The 26,805-nt window shown below is 41.3% G+C and overlaps 1 protein-coding gene across 2 annotated transcripts in view; it reads right to left on the bottom strand.

Annotated features, from left to right (window-relative positions):
- ANKRD6 (ankyrin repeat domain 6) overlaps window positions 1–22,040 on the bottom strand; it is a 247,184-nt gene extending 225,144 nt beyond the window's left edge. Inside the window, exon 1 of one of the 2 annotated variants that reach the window (XM_059941589.1) lies at window positions 21,953–22,040. The gene's annotated coding sequence lies outside the window, so the exon portion shown is untranslated. The remainder of the gene's footprint in view (window positions 1–21,952) is intronic. The other variant, XM_059941588.1, reaches the window with a different exon arrangement.
- Between the last annotated feature and the right edge of the window lie 4,765 nt (window positions 22,041–26,805).

The following is a 26,805-nucleotide window of genomic DNA, read 5'->3' on the forward strand; positions in this document are numbered from 1 at the left end:
AAAACAAACTTATGGTTACCAAAGGGGATAGCAGGGGTGGGGGAGGGAGATAAATTAGGAGTTTGGGATTAATATATACACTACTATATATAAAATAGGTAAACAACAAGGACCTACTGTATAGCACAGGGAACTATACTCAATACCTTATCTTGTAATAACCTATAACGGAAAAGAATCTAAAAAAGAATATGTGTGTGCGTGCGTGTGTGTGTGTGTATAACTGAATCACTTTGCTGCACACTTGAAGCTAATACAACATTGTAAATTACCTATACTTCAATAAAAAATGTAAATCCTAAATTATTAGCATCAGCTTTATATCGGACATAAGTTGATTTAACATAGAGCCATGAATCTCATACTTTATACTGCTAAATCACTTAGGTAACTATATATCTTCCTACAGACAGCACATAATAAATACTGTCACACAAGTTTACAACCTGTCATAAGAAATTTCATCTCACACCAATTCTATTCTGCCCCATCAACTAATATACCCTCCATACTACTCACCTTCACCCCTGTTCAACTTGCTTCCCCTCCTTTATATATTCTTCCTGCTCCATAGCACATGCTCTTCTGTCATTTCCAGTATCGTCTCCTACTTCACATAAAGGCATACGTGATATCTGAAGCTGTTGATCCCACATTTTAGAGTTCAGGAGCCACCATTTAAGACCAGTATCTCGGGTGGGGGGGATGAATTGGGAGATTGGGATTGACATATATACACTACTATGTATTAAACAGATAACTAACGAGAACCTACTGAATAGCACAGGGAGCTCTACTCAATGCTCTGTGGTTACCTAAATGGGAAGGAAATCTAAAAAAAGAGGGGATATATGTTTACGTATAACTGATTCACTTTGCTGTACAGTAGAAACTAACATAAAATTGTAAAGCAACTATACTCCAAGTAAAACAAAACAAAACAAAAGACCAGTATCTCAGATGAATGACCAAGCCAAAGAAAAATCTACTAATAAATAAGTGTATGTATTTGGATTAATATAATGGTTTTAGTCAGACATAGAGACTGAGCATAAAAAATTACCTTGAAAACTCTTTAAAATATTAACTCATTAAGTGTGAGGTAGAAAGTTTGCATTTAATAATGTTTAGGGGCTTCCCTGGTGGTGCAGTGGTTGAGAATCTGCCTGCCAATGCAGGGGACACGGGTTCGAGCCCTGGTCTGGGAAAATCCCACATGCCACGGAGCGGCTGGGTCCGTGAGCCACAACTACTGAGCCTGCGCGTCTGGAGCCTGTGCTCCGCAACAAGAGAGGCCGCAATAGTGAGAGGCCCGCGCACCGCGATGAAGAGTGGCCCCCACTTGCCGCAACAAGAGAAAGCCCTCACACAGAAACGAAGACCCAACACAGCCATAAATAAATAAATTAATTAATTAAAATGGATATTTCTTTAAAAAAAAAATAATAATAATGTTTAACTTTGATGACATGCCTGTAAGATAAGCAGCATTTGAAGGTAGAGACTTACAAACAGGTTTCCCAAAAGTACGACACTTTTTACTCATCCAATTTATAGCAGCCAGTCCCCAGGATGGCTCCCAATAATCCATACCTCCTATATTCATGCCTTTGTGGAGTCCCTTCTACAGTGAATCAAGACTGGATCTCTGTGACCAATAGAACATGGTGAAAATGACCATGCATTGCAGCTTCTGTCTTGACCTCTTGGGTTACTCACTCAGGTCAGCTGCCATGCCATAAGGACAGTCAAGCAGACATGTAGAAAGGAACTGAGGCCTCCCACCAGCAGCCATCCCCAACATGCCAGCCAACTGAGCAAGTCATCTTAAAGTAGATGACTCCTGCCCCAGTCAAACTTTCAGATGACTGTAGCCCCAGTTAAATCTGTCTGCAATCTTATTGAAAGACCAGAGTCAGAATTCTCAGCTGAGTCACTCTCTAATTCCTGACTGACAGATTTTGGGAGATAATAAATAATTATTGCTGTTTCAAGATGCCAAGTTTTGGGGTGATTTGTTATATACCCTTAGTAACTGGAACATAATTTTACCCAACATAATCCAGGCCTAATTTTCAATGTTGTCCTTCATGAATGATCCTAACTCTTTAATGAAAAGTTTATGTGATTATGGTTTATGTTTTATATAACCAGTGGTCAAGAAGCCCAGCTATTTTGATAGATAAGTAGTAAAGAAAAGAAAGGAATAGAAGATGTGATGGGCTGAATTGTGTCCCCCCAAAATTCATATGACTATATTTGGAGACATGGCCTTTAAAGAGGTAATTAAGTTAAAATAAGGCCATTAAGGTAGGCCCTAATCCAACAGTACCAGTGTCCTTATAAGAAGGGAAAGAGAAACCAGGAGTTCACATGCACAGAGAAGAGACCATGTGAAGACACAACAAGCAGGTGGCCATCTGCAAGCCAAGGAGAGAGGCCTCAGGAGAAACCAAATCAGCTAACATCTTTTTTTTTTTTTTTTTAATAAATTTATTTATTTATAGCTGTGTTGGGTCTTCGTTTCTGTGCGAGGGCTTTCTCTAGTTGCAGCGAGCGGGGGCCACTCTTCATCGCGGTGCGCGGGCCTCTCTCTATCACGGCCTCTCTTGTTGCGGAGCACAGGCTCCAGATGCGCAGGCTCAGTAGTCGTGGCTCACGGGCCTAGCCACTCCGCCGCATGTGGGATCTTCCCAGACCAGGGCTCGAACCCATGTCCCCTGCATTAGCAGGCAGACTCTTAACCACTGCGCCACCAGGGAAGCCCTCTTTTTTTTTTTTAAGTTAAAAAAAAATTTTTTTTGAAGTATAGTTGATTTACAATGTTGTGTTAATTTCTGCTGTACAGCAAAGTGACTCAGTTACACGTATATATACGTTCTTATATATATATATATGTATATATATATATATTCTTTTCCATTATGGTTTATCATAGGATATTGAATATAGTTCTCTGTGCTATAAAGTAGGACCTTGTTGTTTATCAAATCTGCTAACATCTTAATCTGAGATTTTCCAGCCTCCAGAACTGTGAGAAAATAAATTTCTGTTGTTTAAGCCACCCAGTGTGTGGTACTTCGTTACAGCAGCCCTGGAAAACTAATACAGAGGGGAAACCCATAGATTAAAAAAAAAAAAAAAAAGACTTAGAAGACATAACAAAAACATTTTATGGAACAACACTTAACCATAGTGTCCAGACCTACAAGAAAGTGATTACTACAGCAAATAATACAGGCAGCCTTCACTTTACATGGTTATAAATGTGCACAATTTCAGGTCCCACAGTTTAAATTACACCAGTCCTCCAACAACACGGCTCAAATCTCACTTACCATGGTGAATTAACTTTCAGAAACTGCATGAGGTACAAACTTCACTAACAGCACTCCAGTCTACAAATCACTATGTAATTAATATATGACCATCATGATCAGTGACCAATCATGTCACATCTTTCCAAGTCTGTCAGTGATTGGTCACTCATTTGTTACTCAGTTCACACAGACAGCAAACCATGTATCTGTGTTGTCTTCTTGTCTCCCAGTGAAAAACCCACATAATAGCTTACCAAAATAAACAATTAAAATAGATAATTAGCCAACAAAGAAGAAAGTGCAGCAAAGAAATCAAAAGTGGTAACACTGGAAGTGAAATTTGAATGGAACAGGATGGAGTCACAGAAGAAATGTTTGACTGTGGGAAAGTTGACGCGCTACCACCCGAAGCCTCTAGATGTGCAGCCAGAGGAAGTGAATGAAGGGAACTGATCGCCATAAATGACGAAAGTGTGGAGATGAAAAGAATGAAGAAATGACGCTGCAAAAAGTCCACATTAAAGGAACTCCTGCAGATACTTCACAACACTGAAATCGCAAAGGATAAAATGTTGGAAACTGATCCAAACTTCTACAAGAGTATGAAAGTTCATCAAGGCATAGAAAAGATGCCTGCTGAAGATGCAGACTAGTATATATAGGAAGGATAAACAACAAGATCCTATTGTATAGCACAAGGAACTACATTCAATATCCTGTGATAAACCAGAATGGAAAAGAATATGAAAAAGAATGTATATATATGTATAACTGAATCACTTTGCTGTACAGCAGAAATTAACATGACATTGTAAATCAAGTATACTTCAATAAAATAAATTTTGAAAAGAAAAGATGCTTGTTCTGTATCATAAGTTACAGGATGGGAAAAGGCAAACCAAACTACTCTTGATAAGATTTTACAAAGAAATAAAAGTCTAATTCTCAATGTTGCTAATGTTTTAAATTACTGCATACTAAATTTTAGTATTTTTTCATTTCCCTCTACAATTATAACAGACAGTAAAAGAGTTTTTAATGTTCTGGCCAAACATATAAAGGTCTCAGAACAACTGCAATTTCTCCCACTGATGATTAAGATAGCCTATCAGGATTTCAGCATTTCTTTATAGTACCACAGTGCCATATAATAAGGCAAGGACTGCCTGTAGTTAATTTGGAGGGAGAGAGGGAGTTATGATTGAGATGCAACCCAAGGAGGGGCTTCTGGGGTGACTGGCAAAGTTCGATTTCCTGACTGGCGTGGCTGTTATAAGGGTATTTGGCTTATAATAATTTGTTAAGCTAAAAAATGTTTCTGGGCCTCAAATCCATGGGGGCAGGGGACTAGTCAATGAGGACCCGTCTGAAACATGGGTCCAGTGGTCACCTTTCTAAGAGAAAAGAAAAGGAAAGCCACAGAAGTAAGAAGGTGACTCGGCAGAGGGCACAAAGGCTGCTGTCAGACATGAAACTGGAACCCAAGCCTGCCGGCAGCCAAGTCGCACTCTTCTCTTTAAAGCCTGCCAGTCTCCCACGAAACAGACTTCTCCTGAAGGGCATCTGTATTGTGCAAGAGAGGTAATTCAGCCCGGTTTGAATGTAGAGGCCTGGGGTTTTAAGATACATTACCTAATGCTAATAAGAAAGAAAAAGACAAATATGTAGGGAGGCCAAGAGAGAGTCACTGACCTTAAAATTTTTTTTTCCTAAATTATTTTTCAGGTAGAGAGATTAGGCTTTGCAGAGAACAGTAAAACAGTTTGGCCTCCCTCATCCTAGGGCAACAATACACTCAAACTTAAGGAATGCCATTTATTCTGTGGGGCTGAGACAGTGCTGCTGTGGATTTATGGTATCTGGTTAGGTTACAATCAATACTTGGTCTTTCCTTTTATTTTTTTATTTTTTTTAATTTTTAAAAATTTTTAAAAAATTTTATTTTATATTGGAGTATAGTTGATTAACAATGATGTGTTAGTTACAGGTGATTTTACAATTACAGTTACAGCAAAGTGATTCAGTTATACCCATAGAGGTATCCATTCTTTTCGATTTTTCCTTTTAGATTTAGTACCATAACACAGAATTTTTCCCTTCACTTAAATACCCTAATAGCCTCTGACATTGTTTTTTTCATACAAAATCCAGGACTTCCCTGGCGGTCCAGTGGTAAAGACTCCGCAATCCCACTGCAGGGGCCACGGGTTCTTTCCCTGGTTGGGGAACTAAAGATCCCGCATGCTGTGTGACACGGCCAAAAAAGTCCATCACAGCTTCTGTCTGTTTACTGATTTGGGGAATATGTTTTCTCTCCACTATATACACAGCTTTCATTAACACTAACAACAAGTAGTCCTTGTACACCTGAGACATTAACATCCATCCTATTTAGTTGGCTGGTAAGTTCAAAGCAAATAGTATGTCTCTTAAGATTTACTCTCTTACCCTCAAAGTTAATGTCTCTGACATTAAGGGAATTCCAAAGGCTGGGGAGAGAAGGACATAATAAGAAACAGCACAGAAGTCCTGGGGCAAAATCTGGTACAATATTTCATGTTCTACTTTTAGACACAAAATCATGGCCACTTTTAACACCATCAATTATAAGCACAGTGTTAGTGTTTTTGAGTCTTTAAATACCAAGGGAAGAATATAAATTTGTGAATTTAGGATTTAAAAAGACAGAAATGCACTGAGCATCAAGACAATTAGTTTTTTGGTGTATCAAAATCATCCGTTTTTAAAGACAGAAGCCTTATTTTTTTCAAAACGGCCTTTTCTCAAGGGTTTAGTAATAGGAAGGGAAGAAATTCTGGTATCTAGAGATAAATTAGACCTGTTGCATATCCTGCAGGGGAGAAAAGGAATGATCTAAAGCTATCATTTTAATAAAAATAGAAGACGGTTGTTTATTTAGCAACCTCTTGAGAACATGTTCCCTGATGGTATTCCTAACTTCCTGGCAATGCTGGGCTCCCTTAAAGAGGGTATACTTTGAATGATTAGTAATTCTAATCATATATTAAATATCCTGGGTCTAAGGGAACTCATTATTGAAAGGAATCCTTTGATAATCTTACATAGGATTCTTTAAATCCTTATTAGCATATGCTTTTGAAATCAGTTTCCCAAGACATCGCCCAACAGGAAGGTATCTAATTAGCTGTTAAGTCCTTCATTGGATGATAATGTGTTTACTTTACTTACATTTCAGAGTACAAAATACCCTGGCTTACATCCAATCAAACACCCAGATTTCAGCAGGGCAGCAAAGAGGGAAATGTTTAAAGGCACCTGACCCTCAATTTTAACACTGCTTTTGAACAGCAACACAGCTCCACTCCTAGTTAAGTACTGAAAGTGTGAGGTTCTTTGATTCTTCCTTCAAGTTTTTATTTTTCTGGTTTTTGTTTTTGGAATTTTTTTTTTGCGGGGGTGGGGGGCGTCTCACTTTTTTCCATATTGTATTAAAACCCAACAGGTGCCAGGGGATTTTGCCATCATTCATTACTGGCTTTGCAGCTCTTTACTCAGTTTTTGAATAGCAAATGGAGGAAAACAAAGGCTTCAGTGAGCAAACCGTTCATTAAGTATCACATAAGGTAGGGTAATACATTCTGGAGATTAAGGAAATTATAAACCATTAAATCAGCATCCGTTCTTAAAGCACCTATAAAGCACCTGGACTTCGGTTCTTCCTCTCATGGTAACTTCTTCTGCTATTAACTTTTATCTTGATTTTTAAAGAGAGACAGCTAGCCCAGGGCTATACTGCTAATTTTAGCTTTAATTTGTTCCCTCTTAGCATCAAGAGGCATACAGAGCTACAACGTAAACCAATCAGTTTCTCTGAAGCCCCAGTGCCAACTTCCCTATCATTATTTCTATTTGAAAGCAAAGCAGCAGATGGCTGTATAGGTGCAGTCAGGCAGTCAATGATTTGATTTATACGATAAGCCCACTGCCAGGTCTCTCTGCACATGTTCAGAATGCTGATGACTAACACCGCTGGGCAGTCCCCTTTTGGTTCCAAGCTCTCCTATATAGTAGGCAAGGCTTCAGTTCTGGCTGAGTCAAGAAGCATATCTGGAGCTGTCAGAGAAACTATTTCTAGGGACCCAAAGACAAGTTGCCACAAGGGTCTGAGTTACTTGAAGCCCAGGCCACCTGCATCAGAATCTGGGGTGCCTGTTACACGTGCATCTTCCCAGACCTGATGAATCAGGACCTAAGGAATGAGGGTGGGCATCTTTGAATTTTAATAGAGTTCCCAGATGATTCTTATACATGGTAAATTGGAAACAGATTGGTCTAAGGAAGCCTACTGGAAGACAGATTGGCAGATAGCTAACTAGAAGATCAACTGAATAACCTGCCCAAGATCACTTAAAGTCTATTTTAACTACCTCGATAGGTAGATTTTATTATCCTCACTATGATGGCGAACTGTGGGCCAGAGATTAAGTAAATCCTAAGTAGGAGCAGAGTTACCTCAAACCAAGTTATACAAATTTTAGGTCTAATGAAAGGGTTAGCAAACTTTCCATAAAGGGATACTAAATAAATACATTAGGTGTTGTGGGCCATATGGTCTCTGTGACAGTTACTCAACTCTGCCAGTATAGTGTGAAAGCAACCATAGGAGGTATGTAAATCAATGAGTATGGCTGTGTTCTAACAAAACTTTACAAAACAGGCAGTGGGCTAGACTTGGCCCATGGCTATAACTTGCTGACCTTTGGTCTAGTGCATCTTTAATTCCAACATGGGCACCATAAAATGTAACTTTAAAAGAAAAAAATTAGGACTTAAAAGATGGTAAATATTCATTGTTGGGACCTCTTCCTTAGGTAGAACAGCCCAGTCTCAACTAGTAATGGGTAAATGAAACACTACTACAGGCTGACCTTGAAGACATTGTGGATCTGGTTCCAGACCACTGCAATAAAGTGAATACTGCAATAAAGCAAGTCACACTAGTGTCTTGGTTTCCCAGTGCATATAAAAGTCATATTTACACTACACTGTAGTCTATTTAGTGTGTAATAGCATTATGTCTTAAAAATGTACATACCTTAATTTTAAAATATTTTATTGCCAAAATATGCTTACCATTGAGTCTTCAGTGACATAATCTTTTTGCAATAGTAACATCAAAGATCACTGAACACAGATCATCATAACAAATATACTAATAATGAAAAGGGTTGAAATATTGCAAGAATTACCAAAACGTGACACAGAGACACAAAGTGAGCAAATGCCATTGGAAAAATTGTGCCGATGGACTTGCTCAATACTGGGTGGCCACAAACCTTCAATTGTAAAAAACACAGTATCTGTGAAGCACAATAAAGCAAAGCACAGTAAAGCAAAGAGCAATAAAACAAGATATGCCTGTATAGTGAGTGTAACTACTAAAGTTGTGGACCACTTTCTCCATGACTCCAGCTAAGTACTGGGATCTTTCACACTCGATAGTCTCCATTTCTAGCTGTCGGATGCTGAATATAGCCAAATGGCGCCCTCCTAGGCACAAAATGGCTTCAAGCAAATAAGATAAACAGATCCAAATCTTACAACATTAATTTCCCTTAAGGGCAAATAAGTAGGGCTTCCGTGGTGGTGCCATGGTTAAGAATCCGCCTGCCAGTGCAGGGGACACGGGTTCGAGCCCTGGTCCGGGAGGATCCCACATGCCATGGAGCAACTAAGCCCGTGTGCCACAACTACTGAGCCTGTGCCCTAGAGCCCGCGAGCCACAGCTACTGAGCCCGCGCACCTACAGCCTGTGCTCCGCAACAAGAGAAGCCACCGCAACGAGAAGCCGGCACCACAATGAAGAGTAGCCCCCGCTTGCCACAACTAGAGAAAGCCCGCACACAGCAACGAAGACCCAATGCAGCCAAAAATAAATAAATTTTTTAAAAAATTAAGATCTTTAAAGAGCAAATAAAAGTGACACATACATTTATGATTGTGTAATACATCCCATGGTGAAGACTGCTTTTGTTTTTTTTTTGAAGTTTTCATACTTGCCTATTGCCAGCAGCTGGAAGTAGTTTTAAATTACTATGAGAACATTCATGAACTCAATAAGACATGCATATTGTTGTTCTTTGCTAATCTTCCTCTTTGCTAATGTTCCATCTTTCTCAAATGCACAATTTTCTAGGGGGTTGAGTGACTCTGAATAAATAAAATATACTTCATTCCCTAATAAATGTACAAAACTAGATGGCTTAATCCCATTTTTATTTGCTCAACAATTATGACAAAATTGTTTCCCGTATGAAGGTCTCATCCACACTTTACACTACAAAGACATAACACTTGCTGTTTGGAAAGTGAGAAATAAATAATATGAAGGCAGTTACACTGAACTGACCAGTTAAAAGACTAGCATATTAATATAAAAGATGGCTACTTATCCACCAAAGAGTTCTGTTCCCCTTCTAAAGTAAATGATTATTGGGATTCCCTGGTGGTCCAGTGACTAGGACTCAGTGGCCCTGGGTTCAATCCCTGATCGAGGAACTAAGATCCTGGAATCTGCATGTGCAGCCAAAAAATAAAAAATTAAATAAAGTAAATGATTATTGCTCAGAAGCAGCTGTCTGGCCAGGCGCTATATCTCCCAGCCTCCATAAATTGAGGTGGGGCTCTGAGCTGCTTCTGGCCAATGGAATGTGAGCAGAAGTGATGTCTTCACTTGCTGGTGAGGGTAGTTAATCTGGATGCGTTTTTCATACTCTCTTCGCCCTTGTAGCAACACGAGAAACCACATGTTGAAAATGATGGTATAACAGGATGGAAGGAGCCTTTATCTCAGAGTCACTTGCAGAAGAGCTAACCAGGAGAGCTGCTCAACCAGGAATAACCTATTTGGACTTTAGGTGAGCTGGAAATAAACTTTTACTGGATTAAGCTACTGAGATTTGGAGATGTTTGTTACAGCAGTTAGCCTACCCTAACAGAATATATTTTGAGTTGGATAAATGAGTCAAGTCATAATTTATTGAAGGGTTTCTAAGATGAATGCAAATATTGAAGAATCAAATGTATAAGAAAAACTTGAAAGTTACAGTTTTTCCCATTTATGCAATCCATTCATGAGTTAAAAACCAGTCTGAATGACTAGAGAGTTCTATTTATAAATAAATTCTGATACTAACATCTTTTATAACAATACATCATTGCAACAGCTCACCTAAATCACTGGATACTCCACAAGGTAGAATGTATTGTATGATATATTTATAATACATTTAAAACATAAAGTGTAAACCAGAAGACAATCTGAAAATTAAATTTGTATTCCCCAAGGCAGAATCTACTGAACTTCAGTCATTCAGGACAACTTCATGAGTTTTCCAGAGCTGTACCTCAAGTATTATTTTCTTCCTATTTTTCTGGAGCCTAAAGAGGGCAGGGACAGAAATGGCAGTTGTGAGGCTGAGTCCTGCACACACTCTAGTTCCATATCTGCCCACTAGGGACTCCAAGACAGTTTGCTATGGGGCTCCTCTGGCCCTTGAGGAATGGATCCTGGAGTTTGTAGGATATAGGAGAGAATGGCGGGAGGCTCTGAGGGAAAAGAATTGTTCACGCTTCTCCCAGGTTTAAACAGAAAGAAAGCCTCTGGAGGTTGGTAAGGGGAAAGATATACCAGAAAACTGAAAGGGGCTAAGACACCCAAGTGAAAGAGCCTGTTATGCGGTGGGTAGAGCTCTGTAAACAACATTTTCTTGCATTGCTTACTAACCATTTTTGGGTTAGGGAACCATGTGAGACTATAACAAAAGCTATGGAATGTCTTCCCTCTCATATATACAAATGAGCATTCACTTAAATACTTACACCTAAATTCTGGGAGCTCTTAGAGCATCTGTAGCCCATCAATGAACCTCAGGTTAAGAATCCCTATTTCAAAGTAAGTCAGACAGAGAAAGACAAATATCATATTTACATGATTATATGTGGAATCTAAAAAAGGAGTACAAATGAACTTACCTACAAAACAGAAATAGAGTTACAGATGTAGAAAGCAAACTTATGGGGACTTCCCTGGTGGTCCAGTGGCTAAGACTCCATGCTCCCAGTGCAGGGGGGCCTGGGTTCGATCCCTGGTCAGGGAACTAGATACCACATGCCACAACTAAGAGTTTGTGTGCTGCAACTAAGACCCAGCGCAGTCAAATAAATAAATAAATATTAAATAAATAAATAATATAATGCCTTTAAAAAAAAAAAGAAAACAAACTTATGTTACCAGGGGGTAAGGGGGGGAGGGATAAATGGGGAAATTGGGATTGACATATACACACTACTATATATAAAATAGGTAACTAATAAGGACCTACTATATAGCACAGGGAACTCTACTCAGTACTCTGTAATGGCCTATATGGGAAAAGAATCTAAAAAAGAGTGGATATGTGTATATGTATAACTGATTCACCTTGCTGTACACCTGAAACTAACACAACATTGTAAATCAACTATACTCCAATAAAAAATTTTTTAAAAAATCAAGCATGTTTTCAGAAACATCAAAACAACAACAACAACAAAAAGAATCCCTATTTTAGTAGGAGATTTAATAGCTGCTCCTCAGGTTGATATAGGAACCTACTAATAAATAATGCAGGCTCTTCCCTATACAAGAGAGAACACAGCTACTTCTTGCATCTCTTCTCCTATGACTGGGGATAAGGAGGAGGAGGAAAGAGAGGTAATGTCACTCCTTGGCCTTTCTAGCCATCCTGCACTGTTCTTAACCTCTATGCCTTGGTACAGTCCAGCAGTGGGGCCCCATCAATGGGATTTTTTTTTTAGATATTTATTTATTTATTTATTTATTTTTATTTATGGCTGTGTTGGGTCTTCGTTTCTGTGCGAGGGCTTTCTCTAGTTGTGGCAAGCGGGGGCCACTCTTCATCGCAGTGCACGGGCCTCTCACTATCACGGCCTCTCTTGTTGCGGAGCACAGGCTCCAGATGCGCAGGCTCAGTAATTGTGGCTCACGGGCCTAGTTGCTCTGCGGCATGTGGGATCTTCCCAGACCAGGGCTCGAACCCATGTCCCCTGCATTGGCAGGCAGATTCTCAACCACTGCACCACCAGGGAAGCCCTTTTTTTTTTTTTTACTTTTTTAAACTTTATTTTGAAACAACATTAGTCTCACATAGAAGCTGCAAAAATAGTCCATGAACCTCAAAGGTATTAAGAGTAAGTAAAATAAGCCAGTCACAAAATAACAAATATTGTATGATTCCACTTATAGGAGGCATCTAGAATCAAACTGACAGAGAAAGAAAGTAGAGTAGTGGTTACCAGGGGCCTGGGGGAGATGGGATTGGGGAGTTATCATTTAACGGGTACAGAGTTTCAGTTTAGGATGATGAAAAAACTCTTGAGACTGACAGTGGTGATGGTGACACGACAATGTGAATGTGATTAATGCCACTGAACTGCATACTTAAAAACTTATTGAAATGGTAAATTTTATGTCGTGTATATTTTATCACAGTAAAAAAATAATACAGAGAGTTCCTGTGTACCCTATCTCCCAATGGTAATATCTTACATAACCACAGTACAATTATCAAAACAAGGAAACTGGCACTGGTATAATACTATTAAGTAAACTTACAGAACTTATTTGGATTTCACTTTTTCCATGGGCTCACAGTGTTTGTGTGTGTGTGTGTGTGTGTGTGTGTAGTTCTATGAATTTTATCACATTCATAGATTCATGTAACTACCACCATAGTCAGAGTACAAAACTGTTTCAAATCCCCATTTTACAGACTAGGAAACTGAGGCATAATGAGGTTAAGTAAACCGTCAAAAATGTTACAACCAATAGGTGCCAGAGCCAGGCATCTAACCCAGTAAGATGCCTGGGGCATAGCTAGGATACTCAAATGCATCCATATATACCTACTCAAGAAGTCTGTTCTTTGGTACTTGAATATTTTATACTACATATGGCATAATATAAAACAGTATATAATACATCTCAACATTCTACCATTGGGTCAAATTCAGAATTTCAGCTGGGACTTCCAGTTCACTTGGTATTTTCTAGCTAGAAAGTAAGTTTAAAAACTGGCACAAGGGACTTCCCTGGTGGTGCAGTGGTAAAGAATCTGCCTGCCAATGCAGGGGACATGGGTTCGAGCCCTGGTCTGGGAAGATCCCACATTCTGCGAAGCAACTAAGCCCGTGCACCACAACTACTGAGCCTGCGCTCTAGAGCCTGCAAGCCACAACTACTGAGTCCGTGTGCCACAACTACTGAAGCCCACGCGCCTAGAGCCCGTGCTCCACCACAAGAGAAGCCACTGCAATGAGAAGCCCGCACGCCACAATGAAGACCCAACGCAGCCAAAAATAAGTTAATTAATTAATTAATTTTTAAAAACTGGCATGAGACATGTTATCCCTGCCAAAGAAAGAGAAATAACTTTTAGTTTTGTGAAAAATCTGAATTGAAAATTTCCAAGTCAAATTGTTCATGATTTATTTTTCATCCTCAATAATAAATTCAAATCACTACCATCTAACCATGATAAAATAGGTCCATCTCGGGCTTCCCTGGCGGCGCAGTGGTTAAGAATCCGCCTGCCAGTGCAGGGGACACAGGTTCGAGCCCTGGTCCGGGAAGATCCCACATTCTGCGGAGCAACTAAGCCCATGCGCCACAACTACTAAGCCTGCGCTCTAGAGCCTGCGAGCCACAACTACTGAGCCCATGTGCTACAACTACTGAAGCCCACGTGCTACAACTACTGAAACCCGCGTGCCTAGAGCCCATGCTCCGCAACAAGAGAAGCCACCGCAATGAGAAGCTCACACACCGCAACGAAGAGTAGTCCCCGCTCGCTGCAACTAGAGAAAGCCCGTGCACAGCAACAAAGACCCAACGCAGCCAAAAATAAATAAATAAAAAAATAAATAAAATTTAAAAAAAAAATAGGTCCATCTCACATCATTACATTTCCACCTCTCATTAAGCAAATATTTTAGTTACTAGAACATCTAAATAGTTCCATTACGGGAACAAAGTATTTTTTTAGTACATTTGATTAACAATGAATTTTCTTGTGTAATTTTTAAAACTTTTTAACTAATTTATTTTTCTGATTATAAACTAAATATATGTTCGTTGTAAGAAGCCTTAAAATTTCCGTAAAGATGCAGAGGGGGGGAAAACACCCACTACTCCTAAAACTCACCACCTAGAGGCAATTTCCTTGTATATCAGATTCCCCTGGGACTTTCCTAGAGTTAGAATAAAATGCTGACATTTTTAAAAACTGAAAACTCTAATTTACTGAAAAATGAATATAAATTTTCTGACCTTGGAATCAGGTTTTAGAATAAGATGGTACTTTGGGTTTATATTCTAAAATGTGAATACACGCATACATAGTCTGAAAGGACTCTACACAGTAAGCTATTGATGTTCATAATAAAAGGAAGTCATCAGGTTACATCAGGTTAACAATCTCATTAGCTCTCTTTGGCTCACAGACCATCAGGTTGATTCAAGGGCACCAATCTCTAGAAGTGAGGAAAAAAAAAGAGTGTTGCTTTTACACTGTGAATATGAATGATTTCACAAAACGATACCTTTAAAAAATAATATTTTGGTCTAGTCCTCTTAGTTAGTGAAGAGAAAACTGAGACTCTGAGATATTTTCTGGAGCTCCACAGCAAGTTGGTGGCCAGGACTACACTACGTTTCCTGATGTCCATCCAACGTCCTTCCATCCTCCTCAAGGACCCTGGACGTGCCCCTCGATCCAACCCGACAAGATGATGGAGAACAGGGTTCCTAGAGCTAAGGTGGAAAAGGTCACAACCTTGAAAGAACTAAGTTCTGTTTTCACCTCTTACCTACTTAATATCTGTAAGGAAAATTGACCTTATTCTTTTGTATTTATTCCTTTTACAAACATTTCTCAAAGCATATGTCCTTTACAAAAACAAAAATAAACCAAAAAAAAAAAAAAAGCCTTGCTGATTCCTGTTTAGCTATTAGTATTAGTTTACTTCAAACTACTTCTCCATTCTTGGTTACCATCTGCTGATATCTATCTCCATTAAATTCACCTTTTTTTATTTTTTATTTTTTTATAAATTTATTTATTTATTTATTTATTTATTTAATTTTTGGCTACGTTGGGTCTTTGTTGCTGCACGCGGGCTTTCTCTAGTTGCGGCGAGCGGGGGCTAGTCTTCGTTGCGGTGCGTGTGCTTCTCATTGCGGTGGCTTCTCTTGTTGCGGAGCACGGGCTCTAGGCGCGTGGGATTCAGTAGTTGTGGCGCATGAGCTTAGTTGCTCTGCGGCATGTGGAATCTTCCCAGCCCAGGGCTCGAACCCATGTCTCCTGCATTGCCAGGCGGATTCTTAACCACTGCGCCACCAGGGAAGTCCCAAATTCACCTTTTTTTAAAGAACGCTTTTTACTATCATGGACAGAAATATTTCCCATAATCTCCATTCTGGAACTGAAGACAAATCAGTGATGTAGAAATTAAGTCCATTCAGCTACCAATAAACTCCCAAATTTAAATTAAATCTTTTCCTCCTTACATACCCTTTCTTAGTTTTACATGAAGATATTAAGAGTCAAGCACTTCCCAGATGGTCAACAGACACATGAAAAGATGCTCAATATTGCTAATCATCAGGGAAATGCAAATCAAAACCACAATGAGCTATCACCTCACACCTGTCAGCATGACTATCATCAAAAAGAACACAAATAACAAATGCTGGAGAGAGTGTGGAGAAAACGGAACCCTCTTGCACTGTTGGTGGTAATGAAAACTGGTGCAGCCACTATGGAAAACAGTATGGAGGTTCCTCAAAAAGCTAAAAATAGAACTACCACATGACCCAGCAATTCCACTCCTGGGTAAATATCTGAAAAAAACAAAAACACTAATTCGAAAAGATACATGCACCCCCATGTTCATAGCAGCATTATTTACAATTGCCAAGATATGGAAGCAACCTAAGTGTCCATCAACAGATGAATGGATAGTATTTCCCTGGTGGCGCAGTGGTTGAGAACCCACCTGCCAATGCAGGGGACATGGGTTCGAGCCCTGGTCCAGGAAGATCCCACATGCCACGGAGCAACTAAGTCCGTGCGCCACAACTACTGAGCCTGTGCTCTAGAGCCCGCGTGCCACAACTACCGAAGCCTGCGTGCCACAAGTACTGAAGCCGGCATGCCTAGAGCCCATGCTCCGCAATAAGAGAAGCCACCCGCAATGAGAAGCCTGCGCACCACAATGAAGAGTAGCCCCCGCTCACCACAACTAGAGAAAGCCTGTGTGCAGCAACAAAGACCCAACGCAGTCCAAAATAAATAAATAAATTTATTAATAAAAACAGATGAATGGATAAAGAAGATGTGGTATATATATACATATACATAAACACATGGGAATATTATTCAGACATAAAAAAGAATGAAATTTTGCCATTTACAGCAACACGGATGGACTTGGAGGGCATTATGCTAAGTGAAATAAGTCAGACAGAGAAAGATAAATACTGTATGGTATCACTTACATGTGGAATCTAAAAAATACAACAAACTAGTGAATACAACAAAAAAAAGGAGACTCACAGATACAGAGAACAAACTAATGGTTACCAGTGGGAAGAGGGAGGGAGGAGGGGCAGTATAGCGGTAGGGGACTAAGAGATACAAACTATTAGGTATAAAATAAGCTACAAGAATATATTGTACAACATAGGGAATATAGCCAATATTTTATAATAACTGTAAATGGATTATAGCCTTTAAGAAAAAGAGTCAAGCATTTTGCAAAGCACTTTGTGCCTAATATCAGATTCTAATAGCTAAACAGATGCTCAAACTTTCTGAATCTCAATTTTCTTTTAATTACGAATTGCAGACAAAAAGAAGAAAGCAATTCATTCTAACCCACATTTTATTATCTACAATGCAGTTTTCTACTTTATACCCTAAAACCACAAGGCGTTGAGTATTATCTATAAAAATATTGAATTACCATGTTGTATACCTGAAACTAATATAATATTGTTAAGTCAGCTATACTTTTTTAAAAAAAGATGTTATTAAATATAATCAGCTTAACCCAAGGCAAGATATGAAATTCTTATTTTTTAAGAAAGGAGCAATATGTTAAGTAAAAATAATGCTGATAATTTATAGATGGGCATGAAATGGAAAAAATGGAATTATCAGTTCAGAAGAATCAAATACTTTCTCACACACAAACATATATCCAAATTTTATAGAGGGAGAAAAAAACCCTCAACATTATAAACCAAAACAGAAAAAAAATTTTATGTCAATTTGGAAGCATCACCTATGGTTCTGTACAGGCTTCCCAATGATAAATGACTGAAGAAAGCAACAATAAGAATCCACAACTATGCTAGGGAAACATCACTATTGAGTGTATTCTCACAAATTGTTAAAATATCACCAGGTCCTAGCTTACACTTGGGATCTGGGCAAGGAATAGGACAAGGGAGGAAAGGTCTATGTTACCTAAAAGGCACCGTGACAGCCATCTGTGACATCGTTATTCAAGTCAGCCTTTCCTTGGAGGATTAACAAGTACCACTTATTGATAGGAATTATCATGGGATGCTCTACAATTTAATAAAAACTGTTTCATCTGAAAAGATTATCTGTTCTCTGTGCCAAAAGTATATGTGGAAATTAAATCCTACTTGAAACATTTCTCGGCCTGTAATCTACGTCCAAACTTCCCAAGACATAAGACAAAGTCCGGGCTCAATCCAATCAGTTATGACCTCCTCCCCAAACCAGGGCACATGGTGGCAAATGAAAATGAGTATTCCAAGGATGGTCTAAAAAAATCAAAAAGTGTCACAATGGTACACCAGAGTTTTCTGTTTGAAAATGATAAATCATCCTATAATGTGAACTAATTACCTCATAGTTTATTTGCTACGGTTGAGATTTCAAGTACTGGCTATTCTTAAATAGGGGCAATGACATACACCTATTACTGGACATTCATTTAGTACTATTTAACAATCATTAAAACAGCTACCATTTCTTGAGACTCCATTATATTCCAGGGCTTTAACAGATGGTTTTACATACGTTACCTAGTTTAATCCTCTGAATGACCCTTATCAGGAAGGCTCTAGCCACTCCATTTTACACAGAGGAGAAAACCAAGATGTAGCTCACTGCACCCAGAAGCTTAACCTGGGGCTACTTCAGGCAGACACCTTCCTTAGTAACTGATCTCTCTTGGGAAGGGGGTTTTACCTTAGACCAACAACTCCCCAACTGTGCACCAAGGCACTCGGGAGCTGTAGAAAATGCACAGGGGAAACGTAGGATTTTTGAAAATTTCAAGGGAGACACAGTGTACTCAATGCGCTCGACACTGAACCTACAGACTGGAGGAGCCCACAGCTTCAACATCAGATCCCGTTACATTCCTGTCAATGACATCATATCTCTGCAAAGCTTGGGTTTTCAGTGGTTGCTGTGATAAAAAGCAAGTGCTGCAGAAAAATTAATGTGGGACAGGAAATGAAACTGGGATCCAATCTGATCCCAAAGTTTGTGCGTGCAGCACACACACACACACACACACACACACACATCCTCTTTGTAGCTGTGGTTATTTAAGAATGATATAAATATTTTTCTCTCAGTTTATGTGCATTCTTTTTTTTTCAAACAGCTTGTATGTTGTTAAGATATAAATACTTATTACGTTATTTCAACCTAACTACTACTAACTACCTAAATCTAGGGACACTGAAAAAATTACTTAGATACTAAGGGGGCCATGAACCAAGTTTAGGAATCTTTGCCTTAACCAAGAAATGTCAGAATGTGTAAGATTCACAGAGGAGACCTGTGATTCAGCCCAAAGAAATAACTTAAGGTCCCTAACACAAATATCATAACCAGACAAAGAAGAATTTAGGTTAAAACCATTTTTAAAGGTCACTCTCAGCTGGCTTAATCCTTCAAATCCCATACAATGTCCCCTGGAAAACTGGCATTTTTTTTAAACACTTCTAAAACACGTGCACACAAATTACTGTTTTTCCAATTCTTAGGGACTCAAGCAAAGCTTTCAAAATTACAGCCTCCAAGCTATGTTAGAAGAGACTGGCCCTCCCCGACACAGACAGAACACACCCGCAGAACCTGTGCCAAAGGAAACTGGGGGCAGACTCTGACAGCCAGCCTGCCCATCTCAGCACTTTTGATACTTTCAGCTTTCTGTGGTTTGCATCTTACTCTCAATATCCTGCTTTTACGTTCTACAGGAATGCTCCAGGTTATTGTGGAAAGTCTTGTTTGGAAACTTCCCTTCCACAGAGTTTTTCATGTAAGATATTAAGTGTGAAAAGCAAGGGGAAAATAAACACAAAATCCAGACTATCAGTTCCTTGGGGAGAGAGAGAGAGGTAAGTGGAATGCCACAGGGAGGAGGGCTTGGGCCTGCAAGGTTCTGAGGATGCTCTGGTTCTTCAGCTGGGTGATGGGTACTTGGGTGTGCCTTGTGTTCTTATTCTTTAATTTGTACCTCTCCGTTTGATACTTTCTGAATGTATGATATAGTCCACAGTGGCAGCACCAGAATTTCAATATGCGAGGGCCTTGGGAGTTAAAAGAGTACTTCGTCTCTAAGCAGAGTTGGATCACAAGCCGTCTGCTTTTACTTGGATTATATGCTTATCTGGAGGGGCTCTGGAGAGGCTGATGAGTTTGAGTGGAAAGCTAAGGTTAATTTTTGGTGCCACCACCGAACAAGGAGTTAACAAATTAGCATTTTGTTATCACCCTTGGTTTATACCTCCCAACAACATGCAACCAGTTGTTTTCTGGGCTCTTACTCCTTTTCACCCTTCTTCCACTCTCCCCTCCTCATTTAGAACCTAGAGGGCAGAAAACTCTTCCGATTTTAATTTATATCCCTAATCAAAAAAAAAAAAAAATTCATTTACCAGATACTAAGCACCTGCTAGGGATGATGAAAGATAAATATGTATAGTCCAGCACCTACTACAGCAGGAGAACAACAGGTTGCTACTGCTATTTTAAGGATGGGAAACTCCGTCAGAGACCATCAGTACACTGTGGGACCACCGTGGACCCAGGGGTGTTTGTGTTCACTGCCCAAGTGCTTCCCACTTCCATTGGCCTAACAGACATTAGCTCAACGTGAATGAGTATCACCATCCAACAGACTCACAAAAAGGATGCCCAACCTTCAAGAGCGCTATGCCAAGCTTTTCACTTGCATCATTTCATTTAATTTCTACAACCACACCACCAGGTTATGTATCATACACCCAGTTTACAATTCTAAAAACTGAGGTTTAAAGAAGTGGGTTTTCCAATGTCACACACCTAACAAGTGGCATCAAGACTCAATCTCATGACCCCAAAGGGGATTTCTTAACCACCACTTAAACCATCCCAACATGCTTTAGGGAAAACATTCTTTTTTTTCTTTTTGGTCTGCGTTGTGTCTTCGTTGCTGCGCGCGGGCTTTCTCTAGTTGTAGCGAGCAGGGGCTGCTCTTCTTTCCAGTGTGCAGACTTCTCACCGCGGTGGCTTCTCTTGTTGCGGAGCACGCGGGTTTCGGTAGTTGTGGCTCGCGGGCTCTAGAGCGCAGGCTCAGTAGTTGTGGCGCACGGGCTTAGTTGCTCCGTGGCATGTGGTATCTTCCTGGAGCAGGGCTTGAACCCGTGTCCCCTGCATTGGCAGGCGGATTCTTAACCACTGCGCCACCAGGGAAGCCCCGGGAAAACATTCTTGACCCCCTCTAGGAAACCGACGCTCCTCTCGGGTCGACTTCCCCTCCCGCCCCTCAAATCTACCGGAAGCACCACACTGAAATTTCCAAAACAAGTGTCCGTGAGCTGATGTCTAAACTCAAACCAAACAACGTGCTCGCTCCCTTGAGCCCGGGGAGATGCCACTTGCTAACTCTTTACGGAGCTTAAGTTCAGCCAGAGCGGACCTCCCCGGGGTAGGGCAGCCCCACGGTCCGGCGCTTGCAGCCCTTTGTGGTCCTCGAAGGGGTGAGGGAAGGGGTCAGGCTGCTGTCGCGTCCGAGCCGAGCCCGGTCACTCGGAGGCCTGCCCGCAGGCCCAGGGACGGCGGGGGGCGCTGGCGACCAGAGGGGACCCTCCCTTACGCCCGAAGACGGCCGGCCTCCGCGTCCGGTCTGGGACCCCCGCCCCACCCCACCCCACCCCCCCTTTCTACAAACTCTTTGACCTCACTGGAGAAAGAGGAGGGGGACGTGCAAAGACGAGAAAGTTCTCTGCCTCCTCCCACCAAAGTTCTATATTCTAGGGAAGCAACTGAAGGAAAGAGACAAGGGAGGTGCCCCAGAAAGGACCCCCCTCCCGCGCCGGCTTCCCCAGAGGCCGCAGGAAAGGGGGCAACGCGCTCCGTCTGGGACTCCTCCCCAGACAGCGATCTGGGGGCGCTCCCACCCGCGACACGGTCCTCCCGGAGGCCCCCCGAGAGTAGAGGACGCCGGTCCTGGGATGAAGAGGGGTCTCGAAGGGACCCGGCGAGGTCACACGGTACCTTTCTCTCCGTGCCGCTGGGACCGATGCCGGCGACAGGGTGGGGGGCGAGGTGAGACGATGGGCACGGGCTCCCGCTGGCTCCGGCGGCCCCTGGGCCTCGGCGCCGCCCAGCGCCGCCGCCTCCTGCCGCCGCTCGCCGGTCTGCGCTCCCCGGTCCGCGTTCCCCGCTCCCGCAGGTTACCTGTGGCCGAGCCGACGTGCCCGCCGCCCGCTCGGCGCCCCGCCCCTCCCCGCACCGCCCGCGCTCCTAGGCTGGGCCCGCAGCGCCCCACAGCGGCCGGTCAGGGCACGGCGGCGGCCCGAGGGGAGGCGGGGCCCCCAGGGCCCTCGGGCTGGCCTTGGCCTGCAGCCAGCTCCCTCCTGGGCCGCTGCCCCTTCCGCGCCCTCCTGAGAGCCATCCTTATAAAGAGTGAGAGGAACAGCGGATGCAGTTGGGTGAGGTTTTCCTGGCAGGGGTTGCCAGGAGGTTTGTAGGAGGGAGAGGGGATTCGGGAGGAGAAACCATCCCTCAACCTGTGGCCAAGTGTGTATTTCAATATGTTCGTAGTTCACTTAACTGGGATGTCTCAGTAGAAGCTGAACAACAATGATGAATGATCCAGGCTCATTAGAAAGCTGGAGAGAAGAAAGGAAGCCTTTATTCCAAAAAGCTTGTCTGTTAATAGCTTGTCGGAAGCATCCCATACGAAACAGGCAAAAGCATTGAACGTTCCTGCCTCCTATATTCAAATCACACTTTACATACCATTAACTCGGTCTGGTTTTGTCTGTTTTTCACAGTCACTACTTCAGTATCTAGAGGAGCTCCCTGAACATAGCGAGCACTCAGTAAATTATTGTTGAACGAATGTATGAATGAGTAGGACCTCATTCAGCCTTTTGAAGAAGCGCGACAGGTATCTGATCTCTGAACACAGAGAGCTGGAGAGGGAGGTGGGGAACCCTAGAATGGAGTTTCGGTCTTCCCTGAGCTTATTTTGAACCGGATTTTTCTTATCCCCTCTGAAATAGGCCTGGTTTCCAGGGGAAAAGAAACATGATGATCTCCTACTTTTTCTTAAGATATTTGTCTCCCTCTCTCCTTCAGGGAACATTAGGCAGGAGAAATCCAAACAGCCCTATGCATACCAGAAAAGGGTAAGTGCTTGATTTTCCTCCACTACTTCTGAACTTCCCCCAACCCCAAAGGCATAGCTAGGGTTTTACATGGCAGAGTGTGAAACCTCTCTTCTGAGTATCCTTTGGCTTTCTTCAGATTTGCCCCCATCCCTGTCGCTCCCCATCTAAAGTTGTTAGAACACATTTCCTTTCCCTGCTCATCAGCTCTGGATTTCTCTCCAGGCAGGTCACTGCTGAGTTTTAGGTGAACCCCCAAGGTCAAGGTAAGTACCCATTACCTTTCAACCTGATCATTTCCTTCTTATACTTTTCCAGATTAAAGACTTTTCCTAGCTAGTCCCTTGAATAAACAACCAAAGCTAGAGTGCTCCATTCCTCCAGGAGGCTTTTATGACATCACCACAAGGTCGAGATGAGATGGAGTTTGAAGTTACATTCATGGGCAGTCAGAGCAATCGCACATTAATCCTGCTGAAAGGAACAGAAGCCAGCCTGTACGACATGTGAATGTTCCTGGGAACTGACTGGTCTGCAGTTGTTCCCAGACCTTAATTAATGGCAATTCCTGGCAGAGGGGCCTCATGAGAGCCAAAGCAGGCAGTGGGTGAGCTGCTTGGAGATCACGCTTGCTTGTCTCCAAGTGGGCACACAGTGTTTGGACAGCTAATGAAAGGAGAATCCTAAAGCTCCCTGTATATGAGGGAGGCTCCCAGCCCTCAGTTCCGTTCTGCCCCTCTGTCCAGCTCCATCACAGCCAGCCTCATACATCCACCCCACTACCTTCTCCTTCTGCCTCATGAGAAAAAAGTTCTACTCTACCAGTGACAGCTTTCACTGTTCTATGAGAATATAATCTGCTCCTATTTCCAGCAACGTTTCTTTAACGAGTTGACTGCACTAGCTGTCTTTTGCGTCATTAGCTGCAATTGGTCCTTCAGCCCACCATTCTGACTTCCATCCCTTGCTAAGTCTTCCACTCGAGAAACATTACATGTGCCCCTCCATGATCATACCCTCCTCGTCCTCCAGAGGAAACCACAGTCCGTAATTTTGTGTTAATAATTCTCTTATTGAGGGCTTCCCTGGTGGCGCAGTGGTGAAGAATACGCCTGCCAATGCAGGGGACACGGGTTCAAACCCTGGTCGGGGAAGATCCCACATGCTGCGGAGCAACTAAGCCTGTGCACCACAACTACTGAGCCTGCACTCTAGAGCCCGCGGGCCACAACTACTGAAGGCTGCATGCCTAGAGGCCGTGCTCCGCAACAAGAGAAGCCACAACAATGAGAAGCCCGTGCACCACAACGAAGAGTAGCCCCTGCTCGCCACAACCAGAGAAAAAGCCAGCGCGCAGCAATGAAGACCCAACGCAGCCAAAAATAAAATAAATTAATAAAATAAAATAAATTAATTTAAAAAATAATAATTCTCATCACAAACATATGTAGCCCTAAATACTGTACTGTTCAGTTTTGCCTGTTTTTGAACTTTTCTGTAAGTGGAATCATTCTGCATGATTCCTATGCAACTTGCTTTTTTCACTTAGCATTCTGTTTCTGAGATTCGACTATTCAGTTCCTCTGTCATATAGTATTTCATTGTAAGAAGATATCACAATTTATTTGCCCAGTTTACTTTTGGACATTGGGTTGTCTCCAGTTCTTGCTATTGCAAACGATGTTGCTATGAACATGCTTAAATATTTCTTCTGAGGCATGTGTGCAAGAGTTTTTAGGATACATATCTAAACTTAATTGTTGGGTCTTAAGGTATGTGTGTGTTCAAATTTACATGCTAGGTAATGCCAAACTGTTTTCTAAATCCGTTGTACCAATTTTAATTCCCAAAAGCAATGTATGAAAATCCCCTTGCTCCACATCTTTGCCAGCGCTTGTTTTTTCTGTGGGTGTGAATGATTTCTTACTATGAGTGAGGTTTGTATTTCTCCAGTTATAGGTGTGATTGTTCATCTTTAATGGTTACTATTCTTGTTTTCTCTTTTGTTAACTTCTCATGTCTTTTGCACTGTTTTATGTGTTTTGAGAAATCCTTCCTGACCCTGAGGATATAAAAATATTCTCCCATATTTTCTTCTAAAAGTTGTAAAGTTTTACCTTTCACATTCCATCTGAAATTAATTTCCCCTCTCATTTCGATGCCAGGGCTATCTTATAATGGGTTTTCATGTTTGTATGGATCAGTTTTAGATGCTCTATTTTGTTCCATTTGCCTATCCCTGTGCTGGTCACATGCAGCCTGAAAATCTACGGTTTTATATTAAATCTTGATTTCTGATTATGGAAGTCCTACCCTGACTTACTTCTTTATATTCTTCATAAGGATTTCAAGTATTCTTAGCCCTTTGCTCTTCCATAGACATTTATACTTAGTTGGTCAGGCTCCATTAAAAAATTTGGGATTTTGATTTGGAATTGCAGTGAATCTGTGTGGTAGATTGCATTAGTCATTCACAATTATTTGTTCCCTTCCCATCTTTGCCATGCTTTCCTATACTGGTGTAAACTCCTCTGCCCCACTGGTTTGGGGCTTGTGTGACTTGCCTTGACCAACACCATGTTGGAGCAGAAGCTTTAAATATGTGGCGTGCTTTAGTGCTTCTCCTGTTCCCCTTGAGCTTTTGCCCTCTGTTATGAGACTAACATGCCCCAAAGAGTGGCTGCTCCTTCAGCTGGGATCCCAGAATGAGAAGATACATGGAATCACACAGAGCCCAGTATGGCTGTAGGCAGTCTGCAGCCCTCACATAATGGAAACCAGAACTAAATCGTTTGCTGCTACTGCAATTTGGAGAGAACTGACATCTTTATACTATTGACTTTTCCTGTCTATGTACATGTTTGACATGTCTGTCCATTTATTTATTTATTTATTTATTTATTTATTTGGCTGCACCAGGTCTTAGTTGCGGCATGCAGGATCTTTAGTTGTGGCATGCAGGGTCTTAATTGTGACATGCAGGATCTAGTTCCCTGACCAGGGATCGAACCCGGACCCCCTGCATTGAGAGCACAAAGTCTTAACCACTGGACCACCAGATAAGTCTCTGCCCATTTATTTAGAATCTTAGTGACTTCAAACGTTTTACAACTTTTCATTTTCTGAGATTTATTTTTAATTATCTTGTTTGTTACTATCACAAGTGATGACGTTTCTGAAAATCCACGTTCTACACTTTTGTTGTCAATAAGAAAAATGTACAATATCTTTGTTTATTGATCTTATATCCAGCAACATTGCTTAATTCTGTTATTAGTTTTAGTGATTTATAGATTCTTTCATTTTCTATGTACCTGCAAGTAATGATATTTTATTCCTTACTTTCCACCCCTTATATCTTTAAATTTTTTTGGTTTATTTTGAGATAATGACAGATTCACAAGAAATTACAAAAATAGCGTAGAGAGATCAACTATACTTCAAAATAAATAAAGTTAAAACATTTTAAGTATAAAAAAAATTTTAATAGTATGGAGACGTCCTGTGTACTCTTCACCCAGTCTCCACAAGTAGTTACATCTTACATAACTATAGTACAATACCAAAACATTAAAACAATATCAAAATATTGGCATGGGTACAATGTGTGTAAAGCTCTATGAAATCTTACCACATGTGTAGCTTCATGTAACCACCATCACAATCAGGATACAGAACTATGCCATCACCACTGGTGCTACTCGATTTCAGTCACTTCCAACCTCCTCCCCACAC

Source organism: Balaenoptera ricei, chromosome 12 (assembly GCF_028023285.1).
Source record: "Balaenoptera ricei isolate mBalRic1 chromosome 12, mBalRic1.hap2, whole genome shotgun sequence".
Lineage (NCBI taxonomy): Eukaryota > Metazoa > Chordata > Mammalia > Artiodactyla > Balaenopteridae > Balaenoptera > Balaenoptera ricei.